The following is a 15,360-nucleotide window of genomic DNA, read 5'->3' on the forward strand; positions in this document are numbered from 1 at the left end:
GTGTGCCATTCAGAGGGTGAATGGGCAAGACAAAAGATCAAACATGGTATGTTAGTATGTGCCAGGCTTACCAGTATGTGCCAGGCTCACCAGTATGTGCCAGGCTCACCAGTATGTGCCAGGCTCACCAGTTTGAGTGTGTCAAGAACTGCAACACTGCTGTTTTTTTTTTAATGCTCAACAGTTTCAAGAATGGTCCACCACCCAAAGGACATCCAGCTAACTTTACACAACTGTGGGAAGCATTGGAGTCAACATGGGGCAGCATCCCTGTGGAACACTTTCCACACCTTGTAGAGTCCAGGCCCCGACGAATTGAGGCTGTTTGGAGGGCGAAAGGGGGTGCAACTCAATATTAGGAAGGTGTGCCTAATGTTTCAGACACTCAGTGTTCATTTAAAAGTAAAGAAATGTAATCACAGATTGCCCCTTTAAAGGCAGAGTAGAAAAACAGATATTTCCTCTTTTCAAATATGTCAAAGTTGTCAATACAAAGTAATCTAAAGTAGGTTTCATGACCATATCTTTAAAACCAAGGTTCTCAATATTGCAGCTATACGAATATCTTACAGTCCGTTTCTTATTGTTGCAACTCTGTTTAAAGGTTGAACAGTGAGATTCTTGGGAAAAAGGAACAGAAAAGTGTTTTTTTGTTACCAGTGTTCTTACCTGCAGATAAATGAGCCAACAATCTAATGAAGAAGAATTCAATGCTACTTTGCATTTGGTAATTTATCAAGATAATGTCCCACCCCACATATTGATTGCCCCTCCTACTTGACCTCAGCAAGCCTTAGTAATGGTTTTCATCACTGTGTATATCTACGAGTCTGTATATCTGTATCTACAGTGGGGCAAAAAAGTATTTAGTCAGCCACCAATTGTGCAAGTTCTCCCACTTAAAAAGATGAGAGAGGCCTGTAATGTTCATCATAGGTACACTTCAACTATGACAGACAAAATGAGAAAAAAAAATCCAGAAAATCACATTGTAGGATTTTTAATGAATTTATTTGCAAATTATGGTGGAAAGTAAGTATTTGGTCAATAACAAAAGTTTATCTCAATACTTTGTTATATACCCTTTGTTGGCAATGACAGAGGTCAAACGGTTTCTGTAAGTCTTCACAAGGTTTTCACACACTGTTGCTGGTATTTTGGCCCATTCCTCCATGCAGATCTCCTCTAGAGCAGTGATGTTTTGGGGCTGTTGCTGGGCAACACGGACTTTCAACTCCCTCCAAATATTTTCTATGGGGTTGAGATCTGGAGACTGGCTAGGCCACTCCAGGACCTTGAAATGCTTCTTACGAAGCCACTCCTTCGTTGCCCGGGCGGTGTGTTTGGGATCATTGTCATGCTGAAAGACACAGCCACATTTCATCTTCAATGCCCTTGCTGATGGAAGGAGGTTTTCACTCAAAATCTCATGTTACATGGCCCCATTCATTCTTTCCTTTACACGGATCAGTCGTCCTGGTCCCTTTGCAGAAAAACAGCCGCAAAGCATGATGTTTCCACCCCCATGCTTCACAGTAGGTATGGTGTTCTTTGGATGCAACTCAGCATTCTTTGTCCTCCAAACACGACGAGTTGAGTTTTTACCAAAAAGTACTATTTTGGTTTCATCTGACCATATGACATTCTCCTAATCTTCTTCTGGATCATCCAAATGCTCTCAGACAGGCCTGGACATGTACTGGCTTAAGCAGGGGGACACGTCTGGCACTGCAGGATTTGAGTCCCTGGCGGCGTAGTGTGTTACTGATGGTAGGCTTTGTTACTTTGGTCCCAGCTCTCTGCAGGTCATTCACTAGGCCCCCCGTGTAGTTCTGGAATCTTTGCTCACCGTTCTTGTGATCATTTTGACCCCACGGGGTGAGATCTTGCGTGGAGCCCCAGTGTGATTTTCTGGATTTTTTTCCCTCATTTTGTCTGTCATAGTTGAAGTGTACCTATGATGAAAATGTACAGGCCTCTCTCATCTTTTTAAGTGGGAGAACTTGCACACAGTGGCTGACTAAATATTTTTTGCCCCACTGTATATACACTGAGTATACTAAACACTAGGAACACCTTCCTTCAAACCAGTGCACCTGGCACCTACTACCATACCCCATTCAAAGGCACTTGAATATTTTGTCATGCCCATTCACCCTCTGAATGGCACACAGACACAATCCATGTCTTAATTGTCTCAAGGCTTAAAAATCCTTCTTTAACCTTCTCCCTTCTCCTAATTCTCCCTTCATCCCCATAAAGATCTGATGCCATCAGTATAATGTACAGAAGGGGTATCTCTGATTGTTATTCTTGTAATGTGAGTAAGCAGACAAGAGCTCAATGTGATGGAGCATGATTAGGAAGAGAATTGCACCACTCACTCACTCACTCACACACACACATGTAACGGATGTGAAACGGCTAGCTTAGTTAGCCGTGGTGCGCCTAAATAGCGTTTCAACCGGTGACGTCACTTGCTCTGAGACCTTGAAGTAGTAACGGGAGCGACGGGTAACGATGCTTCGTGGGTGACTGTTGTTGATGTGTGCAGAGGGTCCCTGGTTCGCGCCCGGGTATGGGCGAGGGGACGGTCTAAAGTTATACTGTTACACACACACACCTCGCCTGCATCACTTACAGTATGCTTCTTTATCCACCATCTGCCCGTGTTTTCTCTGCTCCCCTGTAGAGCAAGATTCCCCAAACGGCAGCCTGCGGTGGAACAACTTGGCCCCAAGTTTTCTGAGCAAAAAAAACATTAATTGTTGGACATAAAAGACTGTACAAACACCAGTAAATCAGCTCCAAATGATTTTCATGTTGGAACTCTGTTCCCAAGTATTGCCATGCATTATAGAGAGACACGTGATCATATACAAATGCAAGCAAGATTTGAAATGATTGTTTTAGTCAAATATTATATCTGTTTGGGCTTCTTGCTCAAGAAAAAAACATCCCGCAGCTGAATCTAGTTGATGATCCCTGATGTAGAGCGTGTAATTCAGATTGTTTTCAAAGTGACAACGCTGCTGGCTGATGAGTTCATGTGTAGGCTATAAATGATCTGTTCTGTGTTAATAGATGACAAGTTGATACTAACTCTCTTAGAGCGTAGCAACTGTGTTTCACGGGAAATACAAACGACTGAAAAAAATCAAGAGATGCTTTTTTGACAAGAGTATTGATATGGGGTTGTATATGGGGTTGTGCTTCTCCATTCCCCCTGTTGCTCACTGCTCAGGAGTCTGGGTTGGTTGACGAGCACTGTGAAGCGTGTGGGTTGGTTGACGGGCGCTGTGAGGCGTGTGGGTTGGTTGACGAGCACTGTGAAGCGTGTGGGTTGGTTGACAGCGCTGTGAGGAGTGTGGGTTGGTTGACGGGCGCTGTGAGGCGTGTGGGTTGGTTGACGAGCACTGTGAAGCGTGTGGGTTGGTTGACAGCGCTGTGAGGAGTGTGGGTTGGTTGACAGCGCTGTGAGGAGTGTGGGTTGGTTGACAGGCGCTGTGAGACGTGTGGGTTGGTTGACGAGCACTGTGAAGCGTGTGGGTTGGTTGACGGGCGCTGTGAGGCGTGTGGGTTGGTTGACGGGCGCTGTAAGGCATGTGGGTTGGTTGACGGGCGCTGTGAGGTGTGTGGGTTGGTTGACGAGCACTGTGAAGCGTGTGGGTTGGTTGACAGCGCTGTGAGGAGTGTGGGTTGGTTGACAGCGCTGTGAGGAGTGTGGGTTGGTTGACAGCGCTGTGAGGAGTGTGGGTTGGTTGACAGCGCTGTGAGGAGTGTGGGTTGGTTGACAGGCGCTGTGAGACGTGTGGGTTGGTTGACGAGCACTGTGAAGCGTGTGGGTTGGTTGACGGGCGCTGTGAGGCGTGTGGGTTGGTTGACGGGCGCTGTGAGGAGTGTGGGTTGGTTGACGGGTGCTGTGAGGCGTGTGGGTTGGTTGACGAACACTGTGAAGCGTGTGGGTTGGTTGACGGCGCTGTAAGGAGTGGGGGTTGGTTGACGGCACTGTAAGGCGTGTGGGTTGGTTGACGGGCGCTGTAAGGAGTGGGGGTTGGTTGACATGCGCTGTAAGGAGTGTGGGTTGGTTGACGGGTGCCGTAAGGAGTGGGAGTTGGCTGTCAGCAGAGTGTGAACCTTGCTCTCTACAAAAGAGACTGTGAGAAAGCAGATAAAAGACCACAGGCTTTAATAAAACATTGAAGCTCCTTGGCTACAGCCAGTTCAGTCTGAGTGGGAGTTCCTCTCATTCAGTTACAGACTGGATTGTTGAGGAAACACACCACAAAGACACAGTCCAGTTTTACTTCAGGTTGAACAGAAATGTGCAACAAAATGCTTGCATAATAAACTATGGCCTGGCCTCTCAAATTATACGGCTGGTGTATGTCCTGGCCAGTGGATTCACAAATTAAATTTATCCAGCCTATATTGGACCTTGCAGGACACCGTCCATTGTGCCAAGCACTTAGTAGCAAGGTTAGGGTGTTTGGAAGGAGTTGAATATGGAGCCCTCTTTATCACACTGGCATCCAAAGGGCCTCCATGTGTCACTCAGCAGGCATGTTATTTTCAAATGCAAGAGGAGGTAGCATCAATTAATTCCAATATAGACTTTGATGATGACCATAGTGCCCCACCAGGCATGGTTGTTCTCCTGGAAGTGGCAACTCAAGTGATAGGTTTCATCATTACAAAATAGGAATAACATGTTCCCCACAGGACAACAAACAGCAGTGCAGCGCTCTAGGAAGCAATAACTTTACTAGAGGTCATTGCGGTGCCTCTGTCCCCACAGATCTACACTCTTAGAAAAAAACGGTTCCATAGGGGTTCTACGGGTGTCCCTATAGTAGAAGCCTTTTTGGTTCCAGGTCAAACCCAGGGTTACCACTGGGCAAACACTGGTTGAATCAACATTGATTATTTTGTTTAATATATCAGTGAAACAATGTGATGATGTTGAATCATTGAAATTCACGTTAGTTGAAAAATCAAATGTAAATCCAAACTAGACGTTGAACTGACATCTGTGCCTAGTGGGTTCTACCAAACAGGTACTAACTGGAACATCAAAGGGTTCTTAAAAGGGTTATCCTATGGCAGTGGTCACCAACCGTCGACTGGTCGATCTCCAATGCATTCCTAGTTGATCACCAAACATTTCTGTAAAAAAAAAACAATAGAAGTTAAGCCCTGCGATCCTATTACCTTTAATTGTTTCATGCTGTTGTCGGTCGGTGCACTTGATTCAACAGCTCTAGTGCCGGGAAGGCAAAGTGTTCGCATTTTGAACCATTCATGTGTCTGAAGGTAAAACTCCGGCTAACCGGCAGGCCATGGGAACAGGGTTACCAGGTCTAGCTAAAATTTCTAGGCCAATGACCCCTGAAAACTTGCCCCCCCCCCAAAATGTAAATGTTGCATCAAGAGAGGAGTTACCACATTTATTTGACCCTTTTTCCATAACGTTATCGAGCAAATTAAGAAGGAATATCAACAGCATTTTTAACGAAGAAAACGAAAACGAAAAAAAATGTGGTTTTCCATCAAAATAATAATTATTGAGAGTTTAAGAATATGTCGCAAAAGAAAAGATCGCCCTTAAACTCTCCAGATCATTTCCCATCAATGGATATGGTCATATACCACAAACCCCTAAGGTGCCTTATTGCTATTATAAACTGGTTACCAAAGTAATTAGAACAGAAAAATATATATTTTTTGTCATTCCCGCGTCAACCACTCGTCTGATATACCATGGGTTTCAACCAATCAGCCTTCAGGGCTCAAACCACCCCGTTTATAATTGTACATACATCCTGTTTGCGAATGGCAATAACTATAGATAAATTCAACAGGATAGTTTGAGTGATGAAAGTTGGATAGAGGATCTCAATCTCTGTGCAAGAAACACTTGGACGAACTTCAACAATCGAATGTCAGGCGATTTTCTGGCAATTGTGCCTTTATTATGTGCCAGATGTTAACCTTTATAAATGCCCTATTTGTGAGATTGACTTGTTATTTCAATAGGCATAGGCTACTGACTAAAATCTGGGTAAAAAAAAAATGCAATTCAACTTTGCCATGGTTTGCTGAACTATGCAGGTAGCCTATAGGCCATAATAGGCCAACATGTCAACGTGGAAAAATCCACAATGAAACTGATATCAAATTTGGAGAATGATTGATACATTTGTGATAGAGCTGAGACCATGATCACAATTGATAACTTCCAATTTAATGAACTAAACATGGCCATTAATATTTGCGTGATAACACGAGGCCACGACAACAAGCTGAGTTATAGTTGATTTATTAAATCCATTTGCCAGCCCCCGGCAGGCTACACAAGTGGCACACATTGATTTGCAATGACTCCAGTGATTTCGTCATTTCAATATATTTATTGTATCAAATAGTAGGCTTCAGTAGCCTGAAAATAAAATAAATTAATAGACTACTTGATGGCCAACAGATGCAAATGTAGCCTATCATTCTCCACATTTCATGTAATTTTCATTGTGGACCTTTTCCCATAACAAGCATGAGAGAGTTCTATAACTTCCATTTCAAAAATCCAATCGCGCAGCGCTCCAGACCCTAGAACTGAGCACGAGTAAAACCACTCGCTTGATACTGTTATTCATAAGATAAGTCGACATTAGAATTCAGTTTACTCTTTGCGAATTCATCTAATTCACCAGTGCGCCTAACACCGTTTCCCAGCGCTTTGTGGTCGTTGTATCAGTTCTAGCGCGTTAATATGTTTAATGGGAAAAGCGTGTCTCCATAATGACCAATCTAAATAGCCTTCCTACAACTGGTCAAATGTTATCACGACGTGCGTGAGCGTGTTGCTCTGTCTCAGTGACTCAGATGCCTCTGCTGCTGCTCTCTCTCAACGAGTGCTGTCAAAGCACACACACCCCTCCGGCCCTCTCCAACACTCATTCGCTCAGTAACAGTCTGCTCAGTACCTGATAGTCAGCAGCAGGTCACAGTGAAATATATATTTTTTAAGAGAAATTACATGGCGGCCGCGGTGCAATTTAGAAGTAGCCCAAAAAGCCACCCGCGACCAATACATTCTCACCGCGACGTCGTCTTCAAAGTGCCCGATTTTTCTGAAAAACCCAAGAATATAGCAACTCTGCCAGAGAGCAAATCAAGTTCAGTTATAGGCCTACTGCTGGCCAATCAGATAGCTCAGATCAACATGTCTGCAGTTTCCTTGAGCCATAGACTGTAAAATTAAGCGTTGAGCGCACAGCTAAATTGATACTGTGATATTTCAAAACGTTTAAACCATGACTAGAGATACTCAGCGAATACAGCAAAACACTGCTGTTTTTCTGAGTGAGTTCCTACTTAAGTTGTTATTCATCACTGTCAACACGTTGTTCAACATTTTTATAAGCCATAAAATGCGATACAACCAGCTCTGCAGCTGCAATGAATGAGTTATTATTAGCAGCTCGTCTTTTTTATATCGAGTAATATTTCACTGGACATCGGATTAACAACATGAATTTGTGCATGAGGCAGAAATAATGCAGTGCAACTTGAATTTCGCCATCAGCTGGAAGACAGTGTCCCTTTTTCTCCGCAAAGGGAGGGTGAGCGGTGAGTCGGTTCTCTCGCTGACCATCAGATGCAAGCCATCAGTCTAGTAAAATAAAAAAATAGCAAATGATTCTACTCACTCAGTTGTGCCTCAAAAGTAATACAACAAAGTATCTATTACAAGTGTGATCATATAGGCTACCTACTATTATGAAATATATTTTCAAAATGGTCTCAATACAACACTGGCAGGGAAATTCAAGCATAGCCAATGTGCAGTGTTAATGTATTGGGCCTATAGCCTAAGACAAATCTCATTGCTACAGAACTTTTTTTAATAGGTGAATGTTGCATAGGCTTACATTTTTTAAGTCATATTTAATCTGTGCAGTAGAGCCGTAGATCTCGTCTTGCATTTTGACTCAGAAAAGGGACAGCCGAAGACCCTTTTAGGTTCTAGATAGCACCTTTTTTTCTAAGTGTACATCAATTAAAGAGAGTCACTCCTCAGAGTTAAAGGCCTGGACCAGAAGAACAAGGCAGGGGAGTGAGACAATAAAGACCAAGGGAACATTGTGGTAACAGAGGCCAGAAACAGACTCGTCTCTGGTGGACAGACAAAACATTAAGACTGTAGAGGCCAGCGAGATTTGGTTCTGGGTTGCTGAGATTAGGGACATATAGCGGGGCAGGCATGGAGGGGGCAGATGAAACAGGCTACAGCAGAGAGGATGGATGGAGGAGAAATCTTGGATCTCGTGATGTGAGTAGACAGTCAGAGAGAATAGAGTCAGCTGAGAATAGAGAGAAAGCAGTGCAGTCTGGGTAGAAAATGTATTCTGATGTATTGTATATGACAATGTTTGGCTGGACCACAGTATTTGGTTTATATTGAGCTGCTATGCTTCTTCCCACATTTGATTCCATGTTTTATTCTTCCCATTCTACTAATTCCATACTGAGACAGATGTTTAACAACTGTGATGTGTCAACATCTACTTGGAGATAGTGTGTCAAATCAAATCAAAGTTTATTTGTCACATGCACAGGATACAACAGGTGTAAACAGTACAGTGAAATGCTTACTTGGAAGTTTTTCCTTAATGCAGTAAGCAGTATGAAAGGTAAAGGAATAGAAAATACATAATAGAAACTAAAAAAGGAGCACAGAATAAATACTCCCACTGGCAAAAACTGGTTGAATCAACAGTTTCCATGTCATATCAACCCCAAACATGTATGTGATGACATTGAATCAACCAAATATAAATCAAAACTTGATGTTGAACTGATGTCTGTGCCCAGTGGGCTCGGTCAGATCAAATAAAAATACACAATAATTAATGCAATATACAGGGCCAGTACCAGATCAATGTGCAGGGATACTGGTGGTAGTAGAGGTAGATCAGGGATACTGGTGGTAGTAGAGGTAGATCAGGGATACTGGTGGTACTAGAGGTAGATCAGGGATACTGGTGGTAGTAGAGGTAGATCAGGGATACTGGTGGTAGTGTAGGTAGATAGATCAGGGATACTGGTGGTAGTGTAGGGTAGATCAGGGATACTGGTGGTAGTAGAGGTAGATCAGGGATACTGGTGGTGGTACTACTGGTGGTAGGGTAGATCAGGGATACTGGTGGTAGTAGGGATACTGGTGGTAGATCAGGGATACTGGTGGTAGTGTAGGTAGATCAGGGATACTGGTGGTACTAGAGGTAGATCAGGGATTCTGGTGGTACTAGAGGTAGATCAGGGATACTGGTGGTAGTAGAGGTAGATCAGGGATACTGGTGGTACTAGAGGTAGATCAGGGATACTGGTGGTAGTAGAGGTATATCAGGGATACTGGTGGTAGTGTAGGTAGAGCAGGGTTACTGGTGGTAGTAGAGGTAGATCAGGGATACTGGTGGTAGTGTAGGTAGAGCAGGGTTACTGGTGGTAGTAGAGGTAGATCAGGGATACTGGTGGTAGTGTAGGTAGAGCAGGGTTACTGGTGGTAGTAGAGGTAGATCAGGGATACTGGTGGTACTAGAGGTAGATCAGGGATACTTGTGGTACTAGTGGTAGATCAGGGATACTGGTGGTACTAGAGGTAGATCAGGGATACTGGTGGTACTAGAGGTAGATCAGGGATACTGGTGGTAGTGTAGGTAGAGCAGGGTTACTGGTGGTAGTAGAGGTAGATCAGGGATACTGGTGGTAGTGTAGGTAGAGCAGGGTTACTGGTGGTAGTAGAGGTAGATCAGGGATACTGGTGGTACTAGAGGTAGATCAGGGATACTGGTGGTACTAGAGGTAGATCAGGGATACTGGTGGTAGTAGAGGTAGATCAGAGATACTGGTGGTAGTGTAGGTAGAGCAGGGTTACTGGTGGTAGTAGAGGTAGATCAGGGATACTGGTGGTAGTGGAGGTAGATCAGGGATACTGGTGGTAGTAGAGGTAGATCAGGGATACTGGTGGTAGTGTAGGTAGATCAGGGATACTGGTGGTACTAGAGGTAGATCAGGGATACTGGTGGTAGTAGAGGTAGATCAGGGATACTGGTGGTAGTGTAGGTAGATCAGGGATACTGGTGGTAGTAGAGGTAGATCAGGGATACTGGTGGTAGTGTAGGTAGATCAGGGATACTGGTGGTAGTAGAGGTAGATCAGGGATACTGGTGGTAGTGTAGGTAGATCAGGGATACTGGTGGTAGTAGAGGTAGATCAGGGATACTGGTGGTAGTGTAGGTAGAGCAGGGTTACTGGTGGTAGTAGAGGTAGATCAGGGATACTGGTGGTAGTGTAGGTAGAGCAGGGTTACTGGTGGTAGTAGAGGTAGATCAGGGATACTGGTGGTAGTGTAGGTAGAGCAGGGTCACTTCTCCGCAAAGGGAGGGTGAGCGGTGAGTCGGTTCTCTCGCTCCCCTGACTGACCATCAGATGCAAGCCATCAGTCTAGTAAAATAAAAAAATAGCAAATGATTCTACTCACTCAGTTGTGCCTCAAAAGTAATACAACAAAGTATCTATTACAAGTGTGATCATATAGGCTACCTACTATTATGAAATATATTTTCAAAATGGTCTCAATACAACACTGGCAGGGAAATTCAAGCATAGCCAATGTGCAGTGTTAATGTATTGGGCCTATAGCCTAAGACAAATCTCATTGCTACAGAACTTTTTTTAATAGGTGAATGTTGCATAGGCTTACATTTTTTAAGTCATATTTAATCTGTGCAGTAGAGCCGTAGATCTCGCCTTGCATTTTGACTCAGAAAAGGGACAGCCGAAGACCCTTTTAGGTTCTAGATAGCACCTTTTTTTCTAAGTGTACATTTTAATTTAAAGATTCTTGCTCCCTTCGGTCTCAACGTAGACTTGATCTGAAGCTATTCTTGTGATTTTGCTATTCATTGTACATTTTTGTTGGCCTACTTATCCAAATTGTATCTCTGATCGTATGCTATCCATTCATGTTTTTTAAATTTTTAAATATGTTCTATTTATATCTGTAAATTAACCAATGATATCAAGCCACACCCAGCCATGATTACAGACACCTGTGTGTGTCCTTTGACACTATATAAACTAGTCACCCTGCAGTGTTTGTCATTATACCCTGAAGAGGACAGCTTGTCTGTCCAAACGTTGATTATTAGGTTATTCAATTATTGCATCTGAGCTCCTAGTGTGCGGCTCTCCTTTTCTTTTTCCAAGTGTTCTACTCTGCTAGCCAGCAACTCGCCTAAACAGGTGTGCATTTCTTTTGCCTCCAAATTTGTGTGTGGAAAGAGACCTGTGAGTGTGCATAGAGTCAGTGCAGATAGTCCAAGGGTGAGGGTGGGCAGCCATTGATTAGCTGTTCAGTCTTATTGCTTGGAGATAAACTCAGCAAAAAAAGAAACGTCCCCTTTTCAGGACCCTGTCTTTCAAAAATAATTCTTAAAAATCCAATTAACGTCACAGATCTGCATTGTAAAGGGTTTATGAACCATAAACAATTAATGAACATGCACCTGTGGAACGGTCGTTAAGACACTAACAGCTTACAGACGGTAGGCAATTAAGGTCACAGTTATGAAAACTTAAGACACTAAAGAGGCCTTTCTACTGACTCTGGAAAACACCAAAAGAAAGATGCCCAGGGTCCCTGCTCATCTGTGTGAACGTGCCTTAGGCATGCTGCAAGGAGGCATGAGGACTGCAGATGTGGCCAGGGAAATAAATTGCAATGTCCGTACTGACGCCTAAGACAGCGCTACAGGGAGACAGCACGGACAGCTGATCGTCCTCGCAGTGGCAGACCACGTGTAACAACATCTGCACAGGATCGGTACATCTGAACATCACACCTGCGGGACAGGTACAGGATGGCTACAACAACTGCCCGAGTTACACCAGGAACGCACAATCACTCCATCAGTGCTCAGACTGTCCGCAATAGGCTAAGAGAGGCTGGACTGAGGGCTTGTAGGCCTGTTGTAAGGCAGGTCCTCAACAGACATCACCGGCAACAACGTCACCTATGGGCACAAACCCACAGTCGCTGGACCAAACAGGACTGGCAAAAAGTGCTCTTCACTGACAAGTCGCGGTTTTGTCTCACCAGGGGTGATGGTCGGATTCGCGTTTATCGTCGAAGGAATGAGCGTTACACCGAGGCCTGTATTCTGGAGCGGTATCAATTTGGAGGTGGAGGGTGCGTCATGGTCTGGGGCGGTGTGTCACAGCATCATCGGACTGAGCTTGTTGTCATTGCAGGCAATCTCAACGCTGTGCATTACAGGGAAGACATCCTCCTCCCTCATGTGGTACCCTTCCTGCAGGCTCATCCTGACATGACCCTCCAGCATGACAATGCCACCAGCTATACTGCTCGTTCTGTGCGTGATTTCCTGCAAGACAGGAATGTCAGTGTTCTGCCATGGTCAGCGAAGAGCCCGGATCTCAATCCCATTGAGCACGTCTGGGACCTGTTGGATCGGAGGGTGAGGGCTAGGGCCATTCCCCCTAGAAATGTCCGGGAACTTGCAGGTGCCTTGGTGGAAGAGTGGGGTGACATCTCACAGCAAGAACTGTCAAATAAGGTGCAGTCCATGAGGAGATGCACTGCAGTACTTAATGCAGCTGGTGGCCATAACAGATACCGAGTGTTACTTTTGATTTTGAACCCCCCTTTGTTCAGGGACACATTTCTGTTAGTCACATGTCTGTGGAACTTGTTCAGTTTATGTCTCAGTTGTTGAATCTTATGTTCATACAAATATTTACACATGTTAAGTTGCTGAAAATAAACGCAGTTGACAGTGAGAGGATGTTTTTTTGTTGTTGCTGACTTTAGAAGCTGTCTCGGAGCCTGTTAGTCTGAGACCTGATGCTCCGGTAGCACTTGCCAGACGGTGTGTGAGATAACAGTCCATGGCTGGGGTGGCATAAGTCTTTGGCAATTTTCTTCAGACCCAGCCTGGTATAAATATCCTGGGTGGCTCGGAGCTCGCCCCCTGTGATGTAGAGCCTTGGGGCTGAGGGCAGTGCTCTCAATAATGCATCTGTAGAAGTTCTTGAGGATCTGAGAGGCCATGCCAAATCTCTTCAGCCTCTTGAGGGAGAAGAGGCGTTGTTGCACCTACAATATCTCTGTTCATTGCCAGATTATGCCGTGAGTAAAATATCTATATTATTTTGTGACACAAATGCATGTGTGTAATGGGGAAATCTAAGATGAGTAAAGGTTTCCAGTGATTAACACAATGCATAGCATATTGATGTTTTCAGTTTCTGTAATACACATGATTTCCAGTGATTAACACAATGCATAGCATATTGATGTGTTCAGTTTCTGTAATACACATGATTTCCAGTGATTAACACAATGCATAGCATATTGATGTGTTCAGTTTCTGTAATACACATGATTTCCAGTGTACTATTTGTGACACTGATACTAATTACTTATGTTCCTACCTTTGACCCGTGAAACTGCCAGTATCCAACATCTGCCAGTGTTGAATGGTATGGTTAAAGTTTGGCTCCATTCTGTGCCGGAGACACACGTATCATGTATCTGTGAACCTGTTTGATTCTGTACCAGCTGATGTTTGTGACAAACCTCTTGAGCTGATGTTCAGAGAACGTTTGGTACGGTCTGATTAGAATATAAAGGGCACGTCTCCAAGAGGTCTGTTTCACTTCTGTGTCTCCCTGTTGATTTACGATTGAATATATCTGCTCTTCTCTTTTATTCACCTAAACATCCCCTTTAAAATGTGTATAGGCAATGGTACAAACCATGAATGAATGAATGAATGAATGGGGTCTCTTCTGAATGGACAATAAGCACTCAGTGCGGGAGTACGCTAAGAAGAGTTTTTGTGAGAGTTAGGCATCCATGTGATTGTTGCGAAACGGTCTGCTAAAGTGACTGGGTCAGGGTTGACCTGGGGACACAGCGTTGGTTTACCTCTCTATGACTGGGTCAGGGTTGACCTGGGGACACAGCGTTGGTTTACCTCTCTATGACTGGGCCAGGGTTGACCTGGGGACACAGCGTTGGTTTACCTCTCTATGACTGGGCCTGGGTTGACCTGGGGAGACAGCGTTGGTTTACCTCTCTATGACTGGGTCAGGGTTGACCTGGGGACACAGCGTTGGTTTACCTCTCTATGACTGGGTCAGGGTTGACCTGGGGACACAGCGTTGACTTTACCTCTCTATGACTGGGTCAGGGTTGACCTGGGGACACAGCGTCTCTCTATGACTGGGCCAGGGTTGACCTGGGGACACAGCGTTGGTTTACCTCTCTATGACTGGGCCTGGGGCCAGGGTTGACCTGGGGAGACAGCGTTGGTTTACCTCTATGACTGGGTCATGACTGGGAGACCTGGGGACACAGCGTTGGTTTACCTCTCTATGACTGGGTCAGGGTTGACCTGGGGACACAGAATTGGTTTACCTCTCTATGACTGGGCCAGGGTTGACCTGGGGACACAGCGTTGGTTTATCTCTCTATGACTGGGTCAGGGTTGACCTGGGGAGACAGCGTTGGTTTACCTCTCTATGACTGGGCCAGGGTTGACCTGGGGAGACAGCGTTGGTTTACCTCTCTATGACTGGGCCAGGGTTGACCTGGGGACACAGCGTTGGTTTTCTGCTCTATGAGGCCAGGTGTGAGGAGACTGCAAGGGACAATTAATACGTTAAATATGGTTATTACCACCTGGGCTCCTCATTAACATGAATACATTTTGGTTATTTATTTGTGTGTGAGAGAAAGTGTGTGTGTGTGGGGGGAGAAGAGTGTTTCTGAGTCTGTGTGCATGTGAGAGAGTGTGTGTGTGTGTGTGTTGGGGAGTGTTTGGGTCATTGTGTGTGAGAATAACTGTGTGTTTGTGTGTGTGTGCGTGCGTGCAAGTGTTCTGACCAGGTATTTACATGTGTGTGTGTGTTTGTCATACATCTCCATTGCGCCTGTTGCACATGTTCCTGTTTGTCAGTCAGTCAGTCAGTCAGGGTGAAGCAGGCTGCCACATCACGTTACACACAAGGCTCTGCTCCTCTCCCCTAAGGCCCACCCACTACATGTCACAGAATTTAAATTATGTCAGTGTCTGACAAGGATTTGTGATACATGTAGGACAGAAGTAGACCTGTTTAATCCAAATTATAAACTGGGTGGTTCCAGCCCCGAGTGCTGATTGGCTGACAGCCGTGGTATATCAGACCGTATACCACAGGTATGACATTTATTTTTACTGCTCTAATTACGTTGGAAACAAGTTTATAATAAAAAATAAGGCACCTCTGGGT

This window comes from Oncorhynchus tshawytscha, linkage group LG08, assembly GCF_018296145.1.
Source record: "Oncorhynchus tshawytscha isolate Ot180627B linkage group LG08, Otsh_v2.0, whole genome shotgun sequence".
Taxonomy (NCBI): Eukaryota; Metazoa; Chordata; class Actinopteri; order Salmoniformes; family Salmonidae; genus Oncorhynchus; species Oncorhynchus tshawytscha.